This window comes from Schistocerca serialis, chromosome 3 (genome assembly GCF_023864345.2).
Source record: "Schistocerca serialis cubense isolate TAMUIC-IGC-003099 chromosome 3, iqSchSeri2.2, whole genome shotgun sequence".
NCBI lineage: Eukaryota > Metazoa > Arthropoda > Insecta > Orthoptera > Acrididae > Schistocerca > Schistocerca serialis.
The window spans coordinates 837,277,011-837,303,196 of NC_064640.1; positions in this window are offsets into that span (position 1 = coordinate 837,277,011).

Sequence of the window (26,186 nt, forward strand, 5' to 3'; positions counted from 1 at the left end):
AACATGTACGCTACTGACCATTAAAACTGCTACACCACGAAGTTGACGTGCTACAGACGCGTATTTCAACCGCAGGAAGATGATGCTGTGATATGAAAATGATTAGCTTTTCAGAGCATTCACACAAGGTTGGAGCCGGTGGCGACACCTACAACGTGCTGACATGAGGAAAGTTTTCAACCGATTTCTCATACACAAACAGCAGTTGACCGGCGTTGCCTGGTGAAACTTTGTTGTGATTCCTCGTGTAAGGAGGAGAAATGCATACCATCACGTTTCCGACTTTGATAAAGGTCGGATTGTAGCCTATCGCGATTTCGGTTTATCGTATCGCAAAATTGCTGCTCGCGTTGGTCGAGAGCCAATGACTGTTAGCAGAATATGGAATCGATGGATTCAGGAGGGTAATAAGGAACGCTGGGCTGTATCCCAACGGCCTCGAATCACTAGCAGTCGAGATGACAGGCATCCTATCCGCATGGCTGTAACGGATAGAGCAGCCACGTCTCGATCCCTGAGTCAACAGATGGGATCGTTTGCAAGACAACAACCATCTGCACGAACAGTTCGACGACGTTTGCAGCAGCATGGACTATCAATCAGCTCGGAGACCACGGCTGCGGTTACCCTTGATGCTGCATCACAGGCAGGATCGCCTGCGATGGTGTACTCAACGACAAACCTGGGTGCACGAATGGCAAAACGTTATTTTTTTCGGATGAATCCAGGTTCTGTTTACAGCATCATGATGGTCGCATCCGCGTTTGGTGACATCGGGGTGAACGCACATTGGAAGCGTGTATTCGTCATCGCGATATTGGCGTATCACCCGGCGTGATGGTATGGGGTGCCATTTGTTACACGTCTCAGTCACCTCTTGTTCGCATTGACGGCACTTTGAACAGTGGAAGCTACATTTCAGATGTGTTACGACCCGTGGCTCTACCCTTCATTCGATCCCTACGAAACCGTACATTTCAGCAGGATAATGCACGACTGCATGTTGCACGTCCTGCACGGGCCTTTGTGGATACAGAAAATCTTCGACTGCTGCCCTGGCCAGCACATTCTCCAGATGTCTCACCAACTGAAAACGTCTGGTCAATGTTGGCCGAGCAACTGGCTCGTCACAATATGCCAGTCACTACTCTTGATGAACTGTGATATCGTGTTGAAGCTGCATGGGCAACTGTACTTGTACACGCCATCCAAGCTCTGTTTGACTCAATGCCCAGGCGTATCAAGGCCGTTATTACGGCCGGAGGTGGTTGTTCTGGATACTGATTTCTCAGGATCTATGCACCGAAATTGCGTGAAAATGTAATCACATGTCTGTTCTAGTATAATATATTTGTCCAACGAATACCCGTTTATCATCTGCATTTCATCTTGGTGTAGCAAATTTAACGACCAGTAGTGTATATTTTCTATTATTCTATCCCCACTGGCAAAAGGGCGCCTGTCGTAGTGTATGTATCTATAACCTGTTAATGTGTTTGTTGTTGAATGGAATGTGAATGTGGGGGTTTATTATTTTATTTAATTTAATATATATTTTGTTTTTATTTTTAATTTGATTTCCGTTAAGCATGATTTCAAATTGTCGCGGGTGACTCACTAAATATTCTGATTTGTATCAGGTATGTTGCAGTGCACTGGTAAGCCTTGGCGAAGAGAACTGATCAGTTACTAGCGACTGTAGCTTGATTATATTATTTCCCAAGTGGAGGTTAAAATCACAATGAATCAACAGCACAAGATCTGAAAATATTCTCACACAGCTCTTCCAACGTCTAAAGCCGTATACGTCTCACGACTGTGCCCGTGTCGTCGAACCCTTTGCGCTCACCAGATGAACAAATAGGTCCAAAAGGAAAGGTGACTATTGCTGAGTATATCGTGATGTAGGTTGTTCTTAGTCTCGATAAATTTCTCCAAAAATAAATTGCAATACAAATCTGTGCCTGAGCGTTCTGCGTAACTGTGATACTGCCGCGTTTCCTTCAAAAGGGATGCGGAAAATGTGTCATGACGTCTGCGTTATCGCACACCGGTTATCTACAGTGCTACAGTACGCGTCCCACTCTTATCACGGAAACATTCAGGCTATCGGTTCCGTATCTCTTATCATCTGTTCAAACGGTAAATAACGTTTCGAACACAGAGACTAGGTGATTGATGCTTGCAGGGACAATCGGACACTGGTACCTCACGTGATTTAAAACCGAAGGCGAAAATCAAATGTCCGGAAGCTCTAGTATCCAACAACCGACCTTATCAAGTCCAGGCACTGGTCACATACCTATTTCCACCTCGCCATCTACAATCATACTTTCTACATTAGTAACACACTAAGACATCTACCATGAACTTCCTTAAGCAAAAGAACGTGATGTACAGACCAAAGAAAAATTGGTGCGCTCTGAGTTCAAAATGTACCTGAATATTATCAACACAAAAACGTCTGTGATAAAATTCCTTTCCGTATATATTTGCCATAGGCAATGGTCGTTAAGGAATGCCTATTTGACCGCCGATTTGCTTCGGACGTAGAGATGCGCGCCTGACACCTTCCGTAGGGAACTGTAAATATTTTACAAAAAAAAAAAAATGGTTCAAATGGCTCTGAGCACTATGGGGCTTAACATCTGAGGTCATCAGTCCCCCAGAACTTAGAACTATTTAAACCTAACTAACCTAAAGACATCATACACATCCATGCCCGAGGCAGGATTCGAACCTGCGACTGTAGCGGTCGCGCGGTTCCCGACCGAAGCGCCTAGAACCGCTCGGCCACACCGGCCGGCAAATATTTTTCCATCAAGGCACTGACCGTCTTGCCTCATAGCAGAATAAATGTATTAACATTTACGGCGATAACTTTTGAAATAATACATAATGTACTTGCTTTTTTATCTGTATTCTTTTAATTTGACTGCCTCTGATACATGGCGTACCGCAATTAATGGCGTTGGGCCGCAAACGGGCGACTTCGTGGTTACCAGGTACCACTGACTTGGTTGTATGTAAATGTCATCCAAGCTACGTAAAGGTAACAAAACTGTACAATATTAAGAAAAGTTATCAGAGATACGGTACTTTGGTGGAGGTGCAGGTGTTCTGAATGAACACAACAGTTAAATGACTGCGCACATAGTTAAAGGAGGTGTTCGAAGTGCATTCCTTTTACGCTGATGCAGGCCTGTACCTATCGCGAAATGAGTTTCGAATGCTTGCAAACATTTCTGGATTATTTCGAAATTCTTGACAAACACTGACAAGTCTGTGCTCCAATTTTCAACCGCGTTAACCGGTGTGACGTGCACTACAGCTGTAAGGTAGCCCCAAATTCAGAACTTTTTGAGGTTGAGATCCGGTGATCTTGCAGGCGACGGTACAGGTCGTCCTACCCCAGTCCATCTTTAGCCACATCGGCACACTAGATGCCGTCTCATCATAACAGAAAAGTCTGCCGGTGCTCCGTCATGCATGTTCCTCGTCCGATGGCGTTGCTGTGAGGGAATACTCTGCAACGTGATTGCCGCAGAAACAGAAGGTAATTCCGGCCATTGAGTTTGTTTGGTAACTTTTACGGCCCAATAACTCGACAAGTACCTTTCAAAAATGATTCAAATGGCTCTGAGCACTGTGGGACTTAACTTCTGAGGTCATCAGTCCCCTAGAACTTAGAAATACTTAAACCTAACTAACCTAAGGACCTCACACACATCCATGCCCGAGGCAGGATTCGAACCAGCGACCGTAGCAGTCGCGCGGTTCCAGACTGTAGCACCTAGAACCTCTCGGCCACATCGGCCGGCCGACAAGTACCTTTAATCGCACATTCAATAAGAAAGTCACTGTTGTGAAGATTCATGCACAGAAGGTAGATAGGAGCCTATATGACTCCAAACGTGAGAATTACACTGAAGAGCCAAAGAAACTGGTACACTTGCTTAATATCGTGTAGGGCCCCCGCGAGCACGCGGAAGTGCCGCAACACGACGTGGCAAGGACTCGATAAATGTCTGAAGTATGAAATTACAATGAAATTCAGACCAGGCGTCGATAAATATCAACGAGGGCAGTTGAAAATGTGTGCCCCGGCCGGGACTCGAGCCCGGGATCTCCTGCTTACATGGCAGACGGTCTGTCCGGCTGAGTCATCGAGGACACAGAGGATAGTGCGTTTACAGGGACTTATCTCTGGCACGCTCCCCGTGAGACCCACATTTCCAACTTATTGTCCACACACTAGATTTGTAGTGTCCCTGCCCACTATACTCATTACTCGCGGCAGTCAAACTACCGATTCCCGTAAGAATTTGAGCAATGTGAGTACATCCGCACTGAAGGACATCATTGGCCGGTAAGTCTTATCTATATGAAGATGGTATCTATTCTTGCGGACATGTCCGAAAGAACAGATACCATTGACATTGCAGCTCTCGAAGAATGAAATTACAATGAAATCCAGACCATTAGCTGCTTACAGGCGTTGACAAATATCAACGGGGACAGCTGAAAATGTGTGCCCCGACCGGGACTCGAACCCGGGATCTCCTGCTTACATGGCAGACGCTGTATGTGACTGAGCCATCGAGGGCACGGAGGATAGTGCGACTGTAGGGACTTATCTCTGGCACGCTCCCCGTGAGACCCACATTTCCAACTTACTGTCCACACACTACATTTGTTGTGCCCCTCCTCATTATACACATTACTCGTGGCAGTCAATCTACCAATTCCTGTAAGAGTTTGAGCAAGGTGAGTGCAGCCGCACTGAAGATCATTGGGCGGTAAGCCTTACCTATGTGAAGATGGTATCTGTTCTTTCGGACATGTCCGACCGAACAGATACCATCTTCATATTCATAAGGTCTGAAGCAGTGCTGGAGGTATCTGGCACCATGAAGCCTGCAGCGCTGTCCATAAATCCGTAAGAGTGCGAGAGGGAGGAGATCTCTTCTGAACAGCACGTTGCAAGGCATCGCAGATATGCTCAATAATGTTCATGTCTGGAGAGTTTGGTGGCCAGCGGAAGTGTTTAACCTCAGAAGAGCGTTCGTGGAGCCACTCTGTAGCAATTCTGGACGTGTGGGGTGTCGCATAGTCCTGCTGAAGTTGCCCATTCGGACGAATGCACAGTGGACATGTAGGAATGCAGGTATCAGGCAGGATGCTTACGTACGTGTCACCCATCAGAGTCATATCTAGACGTGTCAGGGGTCCCATATAACTCCAACTGCACGCGCCCCACGCCATTACAGAGCCTCCATCAGCTTTTTCCGACAGCAGCGATGTCGGAGATTTGATGTTGCTGATATTCACGGTACATTTGTGAAATGGTCGTACAGGAAAATTCCAACTTTATCGCTACCTCCGAGATGCGTGTCCCAACGCTCGCGCGCCGACTATAACAGCACATTCAAACTCACTTAAATCTTGATAACCTGCCACTGTAGCAGCAGTAACCGATCTAACAACTGCGCCAGACACTTGATCTTTTATATAGGTGTTGTCGACCGCAGATCCGCATTCTACCTGTTTACATATCTCTGTAGTTGAATATGCATGCCTATACCAGTTTCTTTGGAGCTTCAGTGTATGATGAGTATACAAATCATCAAGAGTGAAGGCTCTAAAATGTTACTGTCAGACGTGGTTTTGCTATAGCTTGTTGTTGCATCTACTGACAGAACGCTATTATATGACCAAAGTTCGCCTCACGAAGTCACTGAACTCATTGGAGGTAGTACGGTTATAATGCATTGCGATGCATTTTGCTGCAAACACTAAAATGGCTCATTCCAGGAAGAGGTAATTGCTGGTAATGCTGTTCAGATTGCTTCAATTAAATGTCCATGAAGTATGTTTCGGTTTGTATAGGCAATAAATAATATATAACTTACTGTAATTAATAATAATATGACCATAGTATGATCATGAAAGAATGATAGTTGCTCCATTAATGGTGAAGCTCCATCTTGAAGGGATATATTTGATCATGTTGTCATTTGAATATTTTTCTAATAAAAGATCAAACCTTTATTTGTAGAGCTTAAATCTACTGCACTAATCTGCCATATTAGAATCTAGAGATTAATGGTAATTCTCAGTAACTGTGTTCTGCAGGTGGATTATTTTGTAGTCATTCTGTTGATCTTCTTATGTTAGCTCTGAATGTAACTACTCGGTTTGTAACCATTCTTTCTCATATGATTACAATGAATATAATAATTCCAACAATAGAAATTGTAGACCCAATTCTTGATACTACATTTCATGATGTATATGCGTCTGGGTAGTCTGAATATCGTCGTGGTATTCCTGCTAACCCTAAGAAGTGTTGAGGAAGAATGTTAAGTTTACTCCAATAAATATAATTGTAAACTGGATTTTTAATAATGTATTGTTTATAGTTAATCCTGTAAATAGTGGGTATCATTGAATAACACCTCCTATAATTGCGAATACTGCTCCTATAGATAGAACATAGTGGAAGTGGGCTACTACGTAATATGTATCATATAATACAATATCAAGTGACGAATTTGCTAATACTAACCCTGTTACTCCACCAATAGGTATCTAATTATTCACCCTAAATGTCTAATTGAAGAATATGCTAGAAGTTGGCGTAGATATGTTTGATTTAAGCCTCCTATTGCCCCAATAATGATTCTTAAAATGATAATTGTTCAAATAAAGGTTCTTAATTGAATACAATGTGATAGTACTATTATTGGGGCAATTTTTTCTCATGTTATTAATGTTAGACAGCTATTTGATCTTGAAGCTCCTATTACTTCTGGAAATCAGAAACGAAAGGGTGCAGCTCCAATCTTTAATAATAATATAGATCTGATTATTATTGAGAGGATAAATTCTGTTTCCCGTACTATTGGATACTTTATTTTAATCAACAAAATTGAAAGTAATAGTATTGTCACTGCTATTGCTTGGACAATAAAATATTAAATTGATGATTCATTTATCATTTTATTTTTATTTCTTGTTAGAAGTGGAATAAATGAAAGTAAGTTGATACCAAGTCCTATTCAAACTCCAAATCAGGAATTTGATGAAATGGACATGATAGTTCCTATAATTAATGTTGATAGGAAGAGAAGTTTTGTAGAGTTGTTTGTCATTAAAAAGGAGATGATTGATACCTCTATAAATGGGGTATGAACCAATTAGCTTGGTTAGCACACCTTTTTACATTAAGGTGTATGATGCACATTAGTTTTTGATACTAAAGTAGGTAGTTTAATTCTATCTTATGTAATTTGATTAATGAATGTAATTTTTATTTACTTAATTTTCCCTATCAAGGTAACCCTTTAATCAGGCACTTCATTTATTTAATATATAAATTAAAAGTTTTTTTTTGAAATTAGGATGCATATTATTTTGGTTATTTTGAATTAATTTGTTTGGATTTCGTTATTTTTTGTTTAATATATATATATATATATATATATATATATATATATATATATATATAAAATAAATAATTTATATTAATATATTACATTTAATTAAATTTAAATACCTATAAGTTTATTTTGTTATCATTAAGTGATTATTTTACTACATTTATTTACCGAGAATTATAGCTACTTATGTTTTTAGCTTAAAATAAGTTATTGTATTATAAAATATATAATTATATGTAAATTAATATTAAATATTATTATAATTGGATATAATAAATAAGATTAATAACTTTAAATATCAAATATTATATTACTATAAATAATTATATTAATTATTATAATATAATTAAGAATTTATCTATAATTAGATTATTTAACTAATTAATATTTAAGTTAACTTAATATAAAGTTAATTTTATATTAATAACATATTACATTAATTTGCATAATTGTATCAGATATTTTTATTATATTATTTAATCTTTCTTTATTATTAGTGCAAAGAAAGATTAAATAAGAAAGAATATAATACATTTATTGGTATACATGTTCCATATCTATCTTTATTTATATACAATAGAGAAATTGTTGTGTTCACAAGGGGACGTGCTTCTGTTTTTTTGCTAATATTTGTAATTTTTTTCTTTCTTTTTCTTCAAATATTTGTATCTTTTATTTTTTCCTGTTTTGGTTAATTTTTAAATTTCTTATTTTTTGTTCCTAAAACTTTTATTCTTGCTTGTTTATTCACTTTTGCTTTGTATTATATGTAAGTTTTGTTAAACTAAATGTTCTTTTTGCAGTAATTTGATTTAGTCATCAAGTGATTTTGGATTTAGCAATTGATTTAGTATCGGCTTAATTCGTGCCAGCAGCCGCAGTTATATGATTGATACAAGTGAATATTATTGCTTAAAACACTTGTTTATATTATTAGGGTTAAAATATAAATTTGTAAGGTGAAAAATTAAAATTTATTTTTAAGTCTTTTTATGAATCTGTGAAATTTAAATAATAAACTAGGATTAGATACCCTATTATTTTAAATGTTAATTATATTTACTAGGGTACTATTAGTTAAGGTCTTCAAACCCAAAGAATCTGGCGCTATCTCATTCCATTCAGAGGAACCTACACCGTGATTGATAATACACGATTTACTCTACTTAATTTATTTTATCGAGCTTCCTGGAAAGATTCCGACTGTTTGTAGCACCACATCTTCAAGCACAGGTGTAATTCGTGCAGGCCTTCCCGCTGCCACAACGTGTGCAAAGCTTCCTCTTTCTCGGAGGCGTTGATACTTCCTTGCAAACGCTTGACGCTCGGGGTCCCTTCCCACAGTGTATGCTTCTTAGTACAGGCGTACAGCCCCCAGTGTATTGCTGTTAGCCCTACCTTACATGAAATGTACACTACTGGCCATTAAAATTGCTACACCAAGAACAAATGTAGATAATAAACGGGTATTCATTGGACAAATATATGATACTAGAACGGACATGTGATTACATTTTCATGCAATTTGGGTGCTTAGATCCTGAGAAATCAGTACCCAGAACAACCACCTATGGCCATAATAACGGCCTTGATACGCCTGGGCATTGAGTAAAACAGAGCTTGGATGGCGTGTACAGGTACAACTGCCCATGTAGCTTCAACACGATACCACAGTTCATCAAGAGTAGTGACTGGCGTATTGTGACGAGCTAGTTGCTCGGTAACCATTGACCAGACGTTTTCAATTGGTGAGAGATCTGGGGAATGTGCTGGCCAGGGCAGCAGTAGAACATTTTCTGTATCCAGAAAGGCCCGTACAGGACCTGCAACATGGGATCGGGCATTATCCTGCTGAAATGTAGGGTTTCGAAGGTATCGAATGAAGGGTAGAGCCACGGGTCGTAATACATCTGAAATGTAACGTCCACTGCTCAAAGTGCCGTAAGTGCGAACAAGAGGTGACCGAGACGTGTAACCAACGGCACCCCATACCATCACGCCGGCTGATACGCCAGTATGGCGATGACGAATACACGCTTCCAATGTGCGTTCACCGCGATGTCGCCAAACACGGATGCGACCATCATGATGCTGTAAACAGAACCTGGATTCATCCGAAAAAATGACGTTTTGGCATTCGTGCACCCAGGTTCGTCGTTGAGTACACCATCGCAGGCGGTCCTGTCTATGTGGTGCAGCGTGAAGCGTAACCGCAGCCATGGTCATTGAGCTGATAGTCCATGCTGCTGCAAATGTCGTCAAACTGTTCGTGCAGATGGTTGTTGTCTTGCAAACGTCCCCGTCTGTTGATTCAGGGATCGAGACTTGGCTGCATCCATTACAACCATGTGGATAAGATGCCTGTCATCTCCACTGCTAGTGATACGAGGCCGTTCCGTATTACCCTCCTGAACCCACCGATTCCATATTCTGCTAACAGTCATTGGATCTCGACCAACGCGAGCAGCAATGTCGCGATACAATAAACTGCAATCGCGATAGGCTGCAATCCGACCTGTATCAAAGAAGGAAACGTGATGGTACGCATTTGTCCTCCTTACACGAGGCATCACAACAACGTCTGACCAGGCAACGCCGGTCAACTGCTGCTTGTGTATGAGAAATTGGTTGGAAACTTTCCTCATGTCAGCACGTTGTAGGTGTCGCCACCGGCGCCAACCTTGTGTGAATGCTTTAAAAAGCTAATAATTTCGATATCACAGCATCTTCTTCCTGTCGGCTAAATTTCGCGTGTGTAGCACGCCATCTTCGTGGTGTAGCAATTTTGATGGCCAGTAGTGTAGCATATACCGTAATATACCGCGGGATTACAACACCCAGGGCTATAGACTGGTCAATTATCTGATGGAAATGACAAGAATCAACCTCCTAAGTCTGCCTATTCTCTTGTATAATGAATGTTTCCGTGCGTCCCACGTATCACATTACGACAGGCGCCGCACCGCGGTCGATGTAGCGCTCGGCCCAGCAGGCTTCAGAACTATGTTTCCCGTGCAACACGCTTACGATATTTGACTATTTGTCTGTACATAATTTGTTGCTAATGCCAATGTAATATTTTTCACACAGGTTTGGATGAATAACACGTGAAATTCACTCGCGCAATAAATATTCAACATCGTTAAACACTGGTTGAATGATAGCCTTCCTGCGCTAACCCTTTTCCTGGAGGAACAACTTCCCGAGAAAATTGTCGACCGTTGCAGGTACCGGAGGATATGTAAGTCTCTCTCTCCTCATTGTTTGGAAAAATCGAGAACAAGGCTACTGCATTCACTAATCGATGGTAGATCAGTCAGCCTGATAATTGCCACTAACAATAGGTGCATTAAGACATTCATTGTTTTGTTTCAAACAGGGGCCCTCAGTCCTGTTAGCCTTTGTCAGCGGTTCTAGGCGCTTCAGTTCTGAACCGCGCTGCTGCTACGGTCGCAGGTTCGAATCCGGCCTCGGGCATGGATGTGTGTGATGTCCTTAGGTTAGTTACGTTTAAGTAGTTACAAGTCTAGGACTGATGACCTCAGATGTTAAGTCCCATAGTGCTTAGAGCCATCTGAAACTCGTCGCAACGAAGAAAACACCATAAAATGCAGCTGGCTATAATTGTCATTTATGGGTCATCTAATCTCAGGGAAGTTCTTGGACATACTGGATCACAAAATGTAAGTCATGTAGCGACTCTGCCTATTCCTGGCCGCTACTCGTCAGGATGGGTGAAAGATCAATTTTTTAAAAAATATTACAAACTAAAATAAAATGTTTCTATACTCTGTGGGACTCTCGTTTAGTAGGGAAACTGTAGGAAGTGAAATGAAGACTTGCACATCTGGGCAACTCGCAAAAAGCAAGATAAATGTGGTGAATATATGATGTAGATAATAGAGTATTCAAGATGCATTTCCAAATGAGTAGAATGCGGGTTGCTCAGAAGGCGAATTACGCTACTGCCTGATAGAAACTTACATTCCTCAAGTACAGCGAGAAGGCGCCTGACTGTACCAGACGACGGTCGGGAAGCGAAAACATAAAATCCAAGTTTTCTCTATAGCCTCACAATTCCTAAGATCAGCTTGCAGGAGGAGATAGAATACTGCTCCCAATCTGACGAATATATCCCCATCTCTACGTAAAATCTAAGGAACCCAAAGAATGCTGTGGTCTTCAGTCCAGAGACTGGTTTTATGCAGCTCTCTATGCTACTCTATCCTGTGCAAGCTTATTCATCTCCCAGTACATACTGCAATCTACATCCTTCTGAATCTGCTTAGTGTATTCATCTCTTGGTCTCCCTCTACGGTTTTTACCCTCCAATACTAAACTGATGATCCCTTGATGCCTCAGAACATGTCCTACCAACCAAACCCTTCTTCTAGTCAAGTTGTGCCACAAATTTCTCTTCTCCCCAATTCTAGTCAATACCTCCTCATTAGTTATGTGATCTACCCATCAAATCTTCAGTATTCTTCTGTAGCACCACATTTAGAAAGTGTCTATTCTCTTCTTGTTCTAACTATTTATAGTCCATGCTTCACTTTCATACGTGGCTACACTACATAGAAATACTTTCAGAAACGAATTCATTACACTTAAATCTATCCTCGATGCCAACAAATTTCTCTTCTTCAGAAACGCTTTCCTTGCCATTGCCAGTCTACATTTTATATCCTCTCTACTTCGACCATCATCAGTTATTTTGCTCCCCAAATAGCAAAACTCCTTTACTACTTTAAGTGTCTCATTTCCTAAACTAATTCCGTCAGCACCACCTGAGTTAACTCGACTACATTACATTATCCTCGTTTTGCTTTTGTTGACGTTCATCTTATATCCTCCCTTCAAGACACTGTCCATTCCGTTCAACTGCTCTTCCAAGTCCTTTGCTGTCTCTGACAGAATTACATTGGCATCGGCGAACCTTAAAGTTTTTATTTCTTCTCCATGGATTTTAATACCCACTCCGAATTTTTCTTTTGTTTCCTTTACTGCTTGCTCAATATACAGATTGAATAACATCGGGGAGAGGCAACAACCCTGTCTCACTCCCTTCCCAACCACTGCTTCCCTTTCATACCCCTCGACCCTTATAACTGCCTTCTGGTTTCTGTACAAATTGTAAATAGCCTTTCGGTCTCTGTATTTACCCCTTCCACCTTCAGAATTCGAAAGAGAGTATTCCAGTCAACATTGTCAAAAACTTTCTCTAAGTCTACAAATGCTAGATAAGTAGTTTTGCCTTTCCTTAATCTGTCCTATAAGATAAGTCGTAGGGTCAATATTGCCTCACGTGTTCCAATATTATTACGGAATCCAGTATGGTCTTCCCTGAGGTCGGCTTCTAGCAGTTTTTCTATTCGGCTGTAAAGAATTCGTGTTAGTATTTTGCAGCCGTGGCTTATTAAACCGATAGTTCGGTAATTTTCACATCTGTCAAGACTTGCTGTCTTTGGGATTGGAGTTATTATATTCTTCTTGAAGTCTGAAGGTATTTCGCCTGTCTCATACATCTTGCCCACCAGATGGAAGAGTTTTGTCAGGGTTGGCTCTCCCAAGGCTATCAGTAGTTCTAATGGAATGTTGTCTACTCCCGGGGCCTTCTTTCGACTTAGGTCTTTCAGTGCTCTCTCAAACTCTTCACGCAGTGTCGTATCTCCCATTTCATCTTCATCTACGTCCTCTTCCATTTCCATAATATTGTCCTCAAGTACATCGCCCTTGTATAGACCCTCTATATACTCCTTCCCCCTTTCTGCTTTCCCTTCTTTGCTTAGAACTGGGTTTCCATCTGAGCTCTTGATATTCATGCAAGTGGTTCTGTATTCTCCAAAGGTCTCTTTAATTTTCCTGTAGGCAGTATCTATCTTACCCCTAGTGAGCTAAGCCTCTACATCCTTATATTTGTCCTCTAGCCATCCCTGCTTAGCCAGTTTGCACGCCGCCCGCGGTGGCCGTGCGTTTCTAGGCGCTGCAGTCCGGAACTGCGCGGCTGCTACGGTCGCAGGTTCGAATCCTGCCTCTGGCATGGATGTGTGTGATGTCCTTAGGTTAGGTAGGTTTAAGTAGTTCTAAGTTCTAGGGGACTGATGACCTAAGATGTTAAGTCCCATAGTGCTCAGAGCCATTTGAACCATTTGAACCATTTTGCACTTCCTGTCGATCTCATTTTTGAGACGTTTGTATTCCTTTTTGCCTGCTTCATTTACTGAATTTTTGTATTTTCTCCTTTCATCAATTAAATTCAATATATCTTCTGTTACCTAAGGGTTTCTACAAGCCCTCGTCTTTTTACCGACTTGATCTTCTGCTGCCTTCACTACTTCATCCCTCAAAAATACCCATTCTTCGTCTACTGTATTTCTTTCCCCCATTCCTCTTAATCGTTCCCTTATGCTCTCCCTGAAACACTGTACAACCTCTGGTTTAGTCAGTTTATCCAGGTCCCATCTACTTAAATTCCCATCTTTTTGCAGTTTTTTCAGTTTTAACTTACAGTTCATAGTCAGTAGATTGTAGTCAGAGTCCACATCTGCCCCTGGAAATGTCTTACAATTTAAAACCTGGTTCCTAAACCTCTGTCTTACCATTATATAATCTGTCTTATACCTTCCAGTATCTCCAGTCTTCCTCCATGCATACAACCTTATTTTATGATTATTGAACTAAGTGTTGGCTATGATTAAGTTATGCTCTGTGCGAAATTCTATCAGGCGGCTTTCTCTTTTATTTCTTACTCCCAATCCATATTCGCCTACTACGTTTCCTTGTCTTCCTTTTCCTACTGTCGAATTCCAGTCATCCATGACTATTAAATTTTCGTCTCCCTTCACTATTTGAGTAATTTCTTTTATCTCATCATACATTTCATCAATCTCTTCGTCGCCGGCCGCGGTGGTCTCGCGGTTCTAGGCGCTCAGTCCAGAACCGCGCGACTGCTCCGGTCGCAGGTTCGAATCCTGCCTCGGGCATGGATGTGTGTGATGTCCTTAGGTTAGCCGGCCGAAGTGGCCGTGCGGTTAAAGGCGCTGCAGTCTGGAACCGCAAGACCGCTACGGTCGCAGGTTCGAATCCTGCCTCGGGCATGGATGTCTGTGATGTCCTTAGGTTAGTTAGGTTTAACTCGTTCTAAGTCCTAGGGGACTAATGACCTCAGCAGTTGAGTCCCATAGTGCTCAGAACCATTTTTTTTGTCCTTAGGTTAGTTAGGTTTAAGTAGTTCTAAGTTCTGGGGGACTGATGACCACAGATGTTAAGTCCCATAGTGCTCAGATCCAGCCAATCTCTTCGTCATCTGCGGTGCTAGTTGGCATATAAATTTTTACTACTGTGGTAGGCGTGGGCTTCGTGTCCATCTTGGCCACAATAATGCGTTCACTATGCTGTTTGTAGTAGCTTATCTGCACTCGTATTTTTTTTATTCATTATTAAACCTACTGCTGCATTACCCTTATTTGATTTTGTATTTATAGCCCTGTATTCGCCTGACCAGATGTCTTGTTCCTCCTGGCACCGAACTTCACTAATTCCCACTATACCTAACTTTAACCTATCCATTTCCCTTTTTAAATTTTCTAACCTACCTGCCCGATTAAGGAATCTGATATTCCACGCTCCGATTCGTAGAACCCCAGTTTTCATTCTCCTGATAACGATGTCCTCCTGAGTAGTCCCCGCCAGGAGATCCGAATGGGGGACTGTTTTACCTCCGGAATATTTTAGCCAAGAGGACACCATCATCATTTAACCATACAGTAAAACTGCATGCCCTCGGGAAAAATTACGGCTGTAGTTTCTCCTTGCTTTCAGTCATTCGCAGTACCAGCACAGAAAGGCCGTCTTGGTTAGTGTTACAAGGCCAGATCAGTCAATCATCCAGACTGTTGCCCCTGTAACTACTGAAAAGACTGCTGCCACTCTTCAGGAACCACACGTTTGTCTGGCCTCTCAACAGATACGCCTCAGTTGTGGTTGCATCTACGGTACGGCTATCTATATCGCTCAGGCACGCAAGCCTCCCCATCGGCTTTCAAGTTCCGTGTTGTTGCTCACTCAGTGCTTTTCTGCAGCTGTCTCCTGTGTGCATTGGTCATGCGTAATATTTGACCATACCCTTTTATATCTTTTGAGGAATACTTTTTGACATTCAACATTTTTAAGAATACTAGCTCTAATAAATAAGGCTTTTTTTCAAATTCCTGATCCCCAACTCCTATTGCATTCTCGGTTAAACGTACAGGGTGCTTACCTAACATATATGGTATCGTCTTGCTGACCCCGCATATTCTGTCTATATCAACATTCCCGTAACGATTAATGAAGTCAGTAGTAGCATTTATGCCCTCATCTTCTGCTTCTTCCTCAGTTCTTGTTCTCTTCTGCCTCCTTCCAGCCCTTACAGATTATCGGTTGCTGATTTAAACGTTTCCAAGCGATGTTAATCTCGTTGCAACTGCTCTAACTTCAACAATCGTAACTTTCGTCGAATGGCCTTCCGTGCCTCGATATCTTTACGCTTTGTAGACGAGATGCTGCTGTGTACTAAGTAGTTTTTGGGATAGTTTACAACTTTTATACACACTGAGACTACTGACGATGATGGGAAGCAAGTGCCATAGCGATCGTTTTGATATATCCGCGCCGGCCGTTGTAGCCGAGTGGTTCTAGGCGCTTCAGTCCGCACCCGCGCTGCTGCTACGGTCGCAGGTTCGAATCCTCCCTCGGGCATGGATTTGTGTGGTGTCCTAAGGTTAGCTGGGTTTAAGTAGTTCTAAGTCTAGGGGACTGAAGACCTCAGATGTTAAGTCACATAGTGCTCAGAGCCATTTGAACCATTTTTGATACATCCGCGCATATCCGTTATTTTTGTGTTGACTTCTTCAATTTTGTCATTGACAAATAGTTCACACTACTGTGTTCTAGCATAAAATACCTTGAAATTTAAAGTCATCGTCTCGATAAGACTTTACAATTCCATTAATTTAGAGTTGATTGCCTTGATTTTTCTGTCAAATAGGCGCTTGTGCTTAGCGCCCTCTGAGTGAGTGTGCCACACACGCGCAAATTTGTCTATAGTTAACAGTATGCAGACACCGCTAAGTTTTGATACATTCCCTTTTATACAGAATCTCATTGAACTTTCGTCTGTATAAGCCCTCATTCAATTTCTTAGTTTTATATATAACCAGAAAGCCATACCTCGAATTATTTCAGCAATCCTCACATACGGTATAAGCCCTCATTCAATTTCTTAGTTTTATCTATAACCAGAAAGCCATACCTCGAATTATTTCAGCAATCCTCACATACGGTATAGAATGATATGGAAATTCCTATACGTTCTTGGTAAATATGCTTTGAATTCAGATAGTCCTGTTTGAAAGCGATAATAAGATTCGCATTATCCTGGACCAGATTCTTCGGGATTATTGAGTATCCCTGGCTGAAATGAAGTATATTGATTTGCATATGGCGACAAAAGCAGAAATATCTGCGGATCTCAGTCTGATTTTCCACTGCGACGTCGTCAAATATGCATACACTGTTTGGCTTTACTTTTTCAGGCGGTAGAATATCATTGCTTTCGCAGAACGTCCGGTATGTTACTCCTCAATACCGTGAAACCTCATGCAGTAACTGATATTATGGCTGAAACAGAGTTTTTGAAAAAGTAAATAAATGAATAAATAAATACATGCTCGAAGCGAAGTCTCTCTGGATGTGTTAACAGTGTTAGAACAAAATTGGTTTCCCTAGAGCCAGAAGGCCCAATAAAAAAAGTATATGTAATATCGGAAAGTAATAATACATTCGTCTTGTTCTCCCGGTTCCTGGCTTCATCACTGGAGGACCAGTCGCTTAGTACAAGACCCTTGAGGTAGGGTTGTTTCATCCACTCGGTCATGGTGGTAACTTGTCATGTACATTGGAATGTACGGAGTTTTATAAGCTCTTACGTGTAACTACGAATGTAAACAAACTTAAATAAGATCTTAGTTCAGTTCCCATATCTGGAAATGTTGAATCATACGCTTCTACATCCACCGATGCACAGCATGCATCGTAGAGTTGAGATGGGCGGAGAGTTTGGCGAGCTAACTTCACTCCTCAAATCTCATAGAACAAGTAAACATATTGCTGCCACATATGTTAACAGTCTAGCTCATGGTGTATTGCACAGCTGGTATTCATTAAAATCTTCGAAGTCTGCTGCTGTAGATGTATGCAATCTCTGTTGTTATGTATTTTAAATGTACCACGAAAGTACCCTACAGGGATTGTATGTTCACCTAGCATCATCGAGGGAGAGTAAACGTTTCTGTTGAACAAGGCCGAAATCTGCATTGACACATCGCATAATCGACGCTATTCATCCACTGATAATATTACACTGACGTCACTAAATCGATGGTTTTTAAATACACTCCTGGAAATGGAAAACAGAAAACATTGACACCGGTGTGTCAGACCCACCATACTTGCTCCGGACACTGCGAGAGGGCTGTACAAGCAATGATCACACGCACGGCACAGCGGACACACCAGGAACCGCGGTGTTGGCCGTCGAATGGCGCTAGCTGCGCAGCATTTGTGCACCGCCGCCGTCAGTGTCAGCCAGTTTGCCGTGGCATACGGAGCTCCATCGCAGTCTTTAACACTGGTAGCATGCCGCGACAGCGTGGACGTGAACCGTATGTGCAGTTGACGGACTTTGAGCGAGGGCGTATAGTGGGCATGCGGGAGGCCGGGTGGACGTACCGCCGAATTGCTCAACACGTGGGGCGTGAGGTCTCCACAGTACATCGATGTTGTCGCCAGTGGTCGGCGGAAGGTGCACGTGCCCGTCGACCTGGGACCGGACCGCAGCGACGCACGGATGCACGCCAAGACCGTAGGATCCTACGCAGTGCCGTAGGGGACCGCACCGCCACTTCCCAGCAAATTAGGGACACTGTTGCTCCTGGCGTATCGGCGAGGACCATTCGCAACCGTCTCCATGAAGCTGGGCTACGGTCCCGCACACCGTTAGGCCGTCTTCCGCTCGCGCCCCAACATCGTGCAGCCCGCCTCCAGTGGTGTCGCGACAGGCGTGAATGGAGGGACGAATGGAGACGTGTCGTCTTCAGCGATGAGAGTCGCTTCTGCCTTGGTGCCAATGATGGTCGTATGCGTGTTTGGCGCCGTGCAGGTGAGCGCCACAATCAGGACTGCATACGACCGAGGCACACAGGGCCAACACCCGGCATCATGGTGTGGGGAGCGATCTCCTACACTGGCCGTACACCACTGGTGATCGTCGAGGGGACACTGAATAGTGCACGGTACATCCAAACCGTCATCGAACCCATCGTTCTACCATTCCTAGACCGGCAAGGGAACTTGCTGTTCCAACAGGACAATGCACGTCCGCATGTATCCCGTGCCACCCAACGTGCTCTAGAAGGTGTAAGTCAACTACCCTGGCCAGCAAGATCTCCGGATCTGTCCCCCATTGAGCATGTTTGGGACTGGATGAAGCGTCGTCTCACGCGGTCTGCACGTCCAGCACGAACGCTGGTCCAAGTGAGGCGCCAGGTGGAAATGGCATGGCAAGCCGTTCCACAGGACTACATCCAGCATCTCTACGATCGTCTCCATGGGAGAATAGCAGCCTGCATTGCTGCGAAAGGTGGATATACACTGTACTAGTGCCGACATTGTGCATGCTCTGTTGCCTGTGTCTATGTGCCTGTGGTTCTGTCAGTGTGATCATGTGATGTATCTGACCCCAGGAATATGTCAATAAAGTTTCCCCTTCCTGGGACAATGAATTCACGGTGTTCTTATTTCAATTTCCAGGAGTGTACTTCCAGTGGGTAGAAATCCTTGTTCCATATCATGCGGACACTGACGAGCCTGCACCCGCCTGTGTACAGAGAATAGCTTTGGTTGAACAGCATTATGTTCACGTAAGGTAACTGTAGCCGCATCGACTTCACCTCGCTTGCAAGGAAAACGCACATTATTAGTTACACGTATTTGCACTTATTTGCTTTTCCTACCCCCCCCCCCCTCCTCCGCCGTCACCCCGTCACCCTCCCCACGGATCATCAGCATTAGCGTTAATTCACCGCCTCGCGGTAGGGAGTGTTGATATAGTACGTCTTGGCATCCTTAAATTTTGAAGTTTCTCTCACAAGTGGGTTAACTATTTATCAATCACTGTAAATATATTTTTTTCGACCTCTACTACGATAGTAATATTATTATTATTATTATCTTACATTGTCTTCATCAGTCGTTGTTAAAATGCAGATGCAGCAAGAGGGTGCTCTGCATGGATATTGGAAAGGAAAACTATAACCTATTGAGAAACAAAACATAATGCCGATTGTAGATGAATACTCACATGCTTAAACTTCATTCATGGTACCATGATGACAAGGGCTTGGGAGGCCTTAGGCGAGCTGATGTCAGCGAAATATGACATGTGTGCGAGTTGCAATCGAGCCTCGCTCCCACGAATGCAGATAGAACCTCGGGGGGGGGGGGGGGGGGGGAGGAGGGGGGGAGGGACGGGGTAGGGGACGACCTGAGAGATAAGGACGTGTGATACTGATGTCAGCGAAATGTGATCTGTGCAGTTGCAGCAGATGTAATATGACCCGAAATAAAAAAGTGATACAGATAATGAATAAGCGTCTTCCGCGACAACACACAGTACGCTACTACTCTAAGGTGTTATGTTGTAACAATTATCAACCGAGTCCGCAGCACGTGGTCTAGGGGCTAGCGTTGCTGCCTCTGGATCACGGGGTCACGGGTTCGATTCCCGGACGGGTTGGGGATTTTCAAAATCTATCTGGTCAGTTGAAAAAACGGTTCAAATGGCTCTGAGCACTATGGGACTAAACATCTGAGGTCATCAGTCCCCTACAACTTAGAAGTACTTAAACCTATCTAACCTAAGGACATCACGCACATCTATGCCCTGGGCAGGATTCGAACCTGCGATCGTAGCGGTCACGCGGTTCCAGACTAAAGCGCCTAGAACCGCACGGCCACACCGGTCGGCTCGTCTTCATCATCATCATCATTTGTGAGAGTGACTAGATTGGATTGTGGAAAGAAAATGGTCTGTGTAAAAATTGGGACTTTGTACAGATGCTGATGACCGCGCAGTTGAGCGTCCCATAAATCAAACATCATCATCATTATCAACCGCATATCCAGACGTGTCGAATTCCTCAGGATTGTACCTTTTTAATTCATATAGATCACAACCTTTCACCCAGTAGATGAAACTGTATCCGGATAAAGTAACTTGAGATCAGCGAAGTTCGATTTAGAAAACTCGTAGTTGAATCTGAACATGTGGAGTTTGAAAAGGTCCACTACTGATGTCGACAGGCTTCGTGAACTCCACTGAAACCGTAGCTATCTCTACAGCGGCTACACTTTCATTAAAGGTTGTAGCCCACTTAAAATTTGGCCTGACAATGTAATATCTTGCGCTGTAATGCCCATCGCCGGTCGGAGTGGCCGTGCGGTTCTAGGCGCTACTGTCTGGAACCGAGCGACCGCTACGGTCACAGGTTCGAATCCTGCCTCGGGCATGGATGTGTTTCATGTCCTTAGGTTAGTTAGGTTTAAGTAGTTCTAAGTTCTAGGGGACTGATGACCACAGCAGTTAAGTCCCATAGTGCGCCGGCCGGACTGGGCGAGCGGTTCTAGGCGCTACGGTCTTGAGCCGCGCGACCGCTACGGTCGCAGGTTCGAATCCTGCCTCGGGCATGGATGTGTGTGATGTCCTTAGGTTAGTTAGGATTAAGCAGTTCTAAGTTCTAGGGGACTTATGACCTCAGCAGTTGAGTCCCATAGTGCTCAGAGCCATTTGGACCATCCCATAGTACTCAGAGCCATTTGAACCGTAATTCCCATCCCACCAGTAAGCTAAATAAATTTCAGTGGTTTTGTTGAAAACTAAATTATTCATTAATTAACAAAAATCTGTTTCAAAATCAGACATTGCAGTAGCTCTCTTTACGATATTAACATAAGTGTACTCCTTCAAGCTCAAGGGAGATATCGCAGGTGATTTTAATAAGTCGCATCCCCAACATGACACCCTACTGGAGGTTTATATAGTGTAGAATATGTCTCTGCTTACTTCCCATTGTTGTCATCAGCTTGAGGATGGAACAATGTCGTAGAACTAGGCACTCTGGACACAACGCGAAGTCGCTGTGTGCGTCATCAATTTTGCGAGCTATTCCAGGTCTGCCTCCAGGACATATGCCATACCAGCACCAGCAGCCACATGATGGATCTTTTTCTCCAATTTGACGGTTTTGTCTTTGTACAGTCACGTCTTTGGACAGTCATCGGAACCATTCAGACAGCAGAGATTGTGGCATGGCGTACCTGTAGAGATTGTTTATATCCAAATAAAACCTGTAACTTCAATTATCAGATGGTAAGTAATCACCTTCACTCATTCGCATGTTATTCACCTTGGCGTACCCGTGGATGCACTGACAAAGTCCCCCACAAATCCTGAATTCGAAAAAAGCTACATATTAACATCGGTCAACGGTTCATTGTTGATATGTGTCTTTTCTACATTGCATCCCACAAAAGCCCTGGCACAATATAGTAGAAGACAGGACCTAGAGGCCGGCCGGAGTGGCCGTGCGGTTCTAGGCGCTACAGTCTGGAACCGCGAGACCGCTACGGTCGCAGGTTCGAATCCTGCCTCGGGCATGGATGTGTGTGATGTCCTTAGGTTAGTTAGGTTTAAGTAGTTCTAAGTTCTAAGGGACTGATGACCTCAGAAGTTGAGTCCCATAGTGCTCAGAGCCAGGAGCTAGAGTATGTGTGCCCAGAGCATTCACTCCGGAATTTCTCAAAAACATCTGTGAGCAAGTGCACATCTGTCTCCATCTACAATTTAGCTTATCCCTTTAAATTAAAGATACTCCGCATCCATTATGCGTTTGAAGATTAACGTGGTTACATTGGGCAACATGGTTTTGCAGTCTGTCCATCGAATCCACATATTCATATGAGAAGACCCCCTTCTTTGTCACCAGCTGAATCTTTGCATCACTGGGATATGCAGCTCTGGAGCCGGCCGCTGTGGCCGTTTACAATGTGACGATCTTTATTTGTGGTGTAAACAATATTGTTCTTATTGGATGCGTCCCTTATCGCCATGAGCTAGACGCTTTTTCAGCTTCAATGCAGGTCCATAGAAGCTGTATCAACGGATATGAAGTTCAACTGGTAGGATACTGAGAATACGACCCCCACATCTGCTGATACGCTTCTTAGCACTCACGTCACGCTACTGCACAGTCTGAGATTTGTCCTAGTTTATAGCATACCGCGAGGATTCACCCAACTGTTATGCTTTGATGGGAAGCCGAGTCGTATCACTAAGGTCTTGCTCCCTTTTCATCTTATGATCCACTATATGAGGAACACGCCCAATTCAAAGCTTTACTGTATTTCTTCTGTTTAAAAACTCCCTGAAAATTATTTGCTGTTGCTGTCCTTCAAGGTGTAAGTTCTCAGGTTTGTGTACTGCACTGTGGAAAGTATACTTATCTACGTTGACCAGTTCGGTAGGGAAGATTTCTTAAACACATTTTTGTATTTAGAAATAAGCACCAAATCACGTATATTGAACTTCTGCTTTCATCGTCAACCATCTTAATACGGTGATACTGTGTATTTAAAAGGCTGTTATTACAGACACCAATAGGTCTAATCTTAATTGTATGATGAGTAGTCCAGTTATACTCATCAATAATGTGAGTTAGAATATATAACTATTTGTATGATGCTCGAAGATTAAATTTCACTCACATCTGGTTCTTCGTCCTGTTCAACCGTTCAACAATAATAGCTTTCAAATAGGACAATGTTGAGTAGTGATTTACTCCAGATCATTCCAACACCGGTTTGAAATGCACATTCTAAAATTCTGCTCCATGGTCGGTTTGAAGGTTGTCACGACACCATTTCATTCCAACCCGCAGCAGTCGTTCGAAAACCTGTACAACTTCCTTCCTCCTGTATCCCGGACTACATGAATCTGGAATACGTATATACACTGAAGCGCCAAAAAGACTGGTATAGGTACACGTATTGAAATACAGAGATGTGTAAACACGCAGAATACCGCGCTGCGTTCGGCAACTCCTATATAAGACAACAAGTGTCTGGCGTAGTTGTTGGATCGGTCTCTGCTGCAACAACGGCAAGTTATGAAGATTTAAGTGAGTTTGTAAGTGGTGTTATAGACGGCGCACGAGCACACAGCACATCCAAGACAGCGCTGAAGTTGGGATTTTCCCGAACGACCATTCACGAGTGTGCCGTGAATATCTGAAATCAGGTAAAACATCAAATCTCCGACATCGATGCGGCCGGAAAATGATCTTGCAAGAACGGGACCAACAACGACTGGAGAGGATCGTTCAACGTGACAGAAGTGCAACCCTACCGCAAATTACTGCAGACTTCAGTGTTCGGCCATCAACAAGTGTCAGCGTGCAAACCATCAACAAAACATCATCAATATGGGCTTTCCGAGCCGAAGGCTCTCTCGTGTAACCCTGATGACTGCACGACACAACGCTTTACGCCTCGCCTGGCTCAGTCAACACCGACATAGGACTGTTGATGACCAGAAAGATGTTGCCTTGTCGGACGAGTGTTGTTTCAAATTGTATCGAGCGGATGGACGTGTAGGGTGTGGAGACAACCTAGTGAATCCGAGGACGCTGCATGTGAGCAGAGGACTCTTGAATCTGGCGGAGACCCTATAATGGTGTGGGGCGGGTGAAACTGGAGTGATGTAGGACCCCTGATAGGTCAAGATACGACTCTGACAGGAGACACATACGTAAGCATCCTGTCTGATCACCTACATCCATTCATGTCTATTGTGCATTCCGACGGACTTGGGGCAATTCCAGTAGGACAATGCTACAATCCACACGTCCAGAATTGCTACAGAGCGGCTCCAGGAGCCCTCTTCTGAGTTTTAACACTTCCGCTGGCCACCAGTCTCCCAGATATGAACATTACTGAGCATACCTGCGATGCCTTGCAACGTGCTGTTCAGAAGAGATCTCCAGCCCCTCGTACTCTTACGGATTTATGGACAGCCCTGCAGGATTCATGGTGCCAGTTCCCTCCAGCCTTTCTTCAGACATTAATCGGATTTATGCCTCGACGTGTTGCGATACTTCTGCGTGGTCGCGGGGGCCCTACACGATTTTAGGCAGGTGTACCAGTTACTTTGGCCCTTCACTGTATGACCATTAAGATGTCCTTGAAACCTTTATTCGATCGTGAATATTCTCGCATATCTACATGATCAGCCTGCCATAAATCATCCAATCCTCGTATAAGAGGCGATTAAAACGTTTTCTAACCTCTTGCCTGTATGTTTGTGCTCATAAACCAGCATCAGAGTCGTGCTGGGTTCCATATTCGCCTCAGCAACCCTCTCAAAGGGAATCTTTTTGATCGCCAGTTATATTATGTTTTACGCACTGGTCTGCGGAGCTCATGAACCACTGTCTCCATAATTATTCAATGATGTATCTTTCTCGAAGCTCTAAAATGAATGATAAGATTTTGTTTGTGCAACCGGTTACTCCCTGTGGCAGCTGATGCTGTGAGCAGTCGTATTCGTTCTGTGAGTTCGTTCGGGTCATCGTAATATATATGCTTCATTATTTAGTTTCGAATTTCAACGCCTTTGCCTGCGCTATGTGCAGCTGCTAAAACTGGTTTAGTTATACACTCCTGGAAATTGAAATAAGAACACCGTGAATTCATTGTCCTAGGAAGGGGAAACTTTATTGACACATTCCTGGGGTCAGATACATCACATGATCACACTGACAGAACCACAGGCACATAGACACAGGCAACAGAGCATGCACAATGTCGGCACTAGTACAGTGTATATCCACCTTTCGCAGCAATGCAGGCTGCTATTCTCCCATGGAGACGATCGTAGAGATGCTGGATGTAGTCCTGTCGAACGGCTTGCCATGCCATTTCCACCTGGCGCCTCAGTTGGACCAGCGTTCGTGCTGGACGTGCAGACCGCGTGAGACGACGCTTCATCCAGTCCCAAACATGCTCAATGGGGGACAGATCCGGAGATCTTGCTGGCCAGGGTAGTTGACTTACACCTTCTAGAGCACGTTGGGTGGCACGGGATACATACGGACGTGCATTGTCCTGTTGGAACAGCAAGTTCCCTTGCCGGTCTAGGAATAGTAGAACGATGGGTTCGATGACGGTTTGGATGTACCGTGCACTATTCAGTGTCCCCTCGACGATCACCAGTGGTGTACGGCCAGTGTAGGAGATCGCTCCCCACACCATGATGCCGGGTGTTGGCCCTGTGTGCCTCGGTCGTATGCAGTCCTGATTGTGGCGCTCACCTGCACGGCGCCAAACACGCATACGACCATCATTGGTACCAAGGCAGAAGCGACTCTCATCGCTGAAGACGACACGTCTCCATTCGTCCCTCCATTCACGCCTGTCGCGACACCACTGGAGGCGGGCTGCACGATGTTGGGGCGTGAGCGGAAGACGGCCTAACGGTGTGCGGGACCGTAGCCCAGCTTCATGGAGACGGTTGCGAATGGTCCTCGCCGATACCCCAGGAGCAACAGTGTCCCTAATTTGCTGGGAAGTGGCGGTGCAGTCCCCTACGGC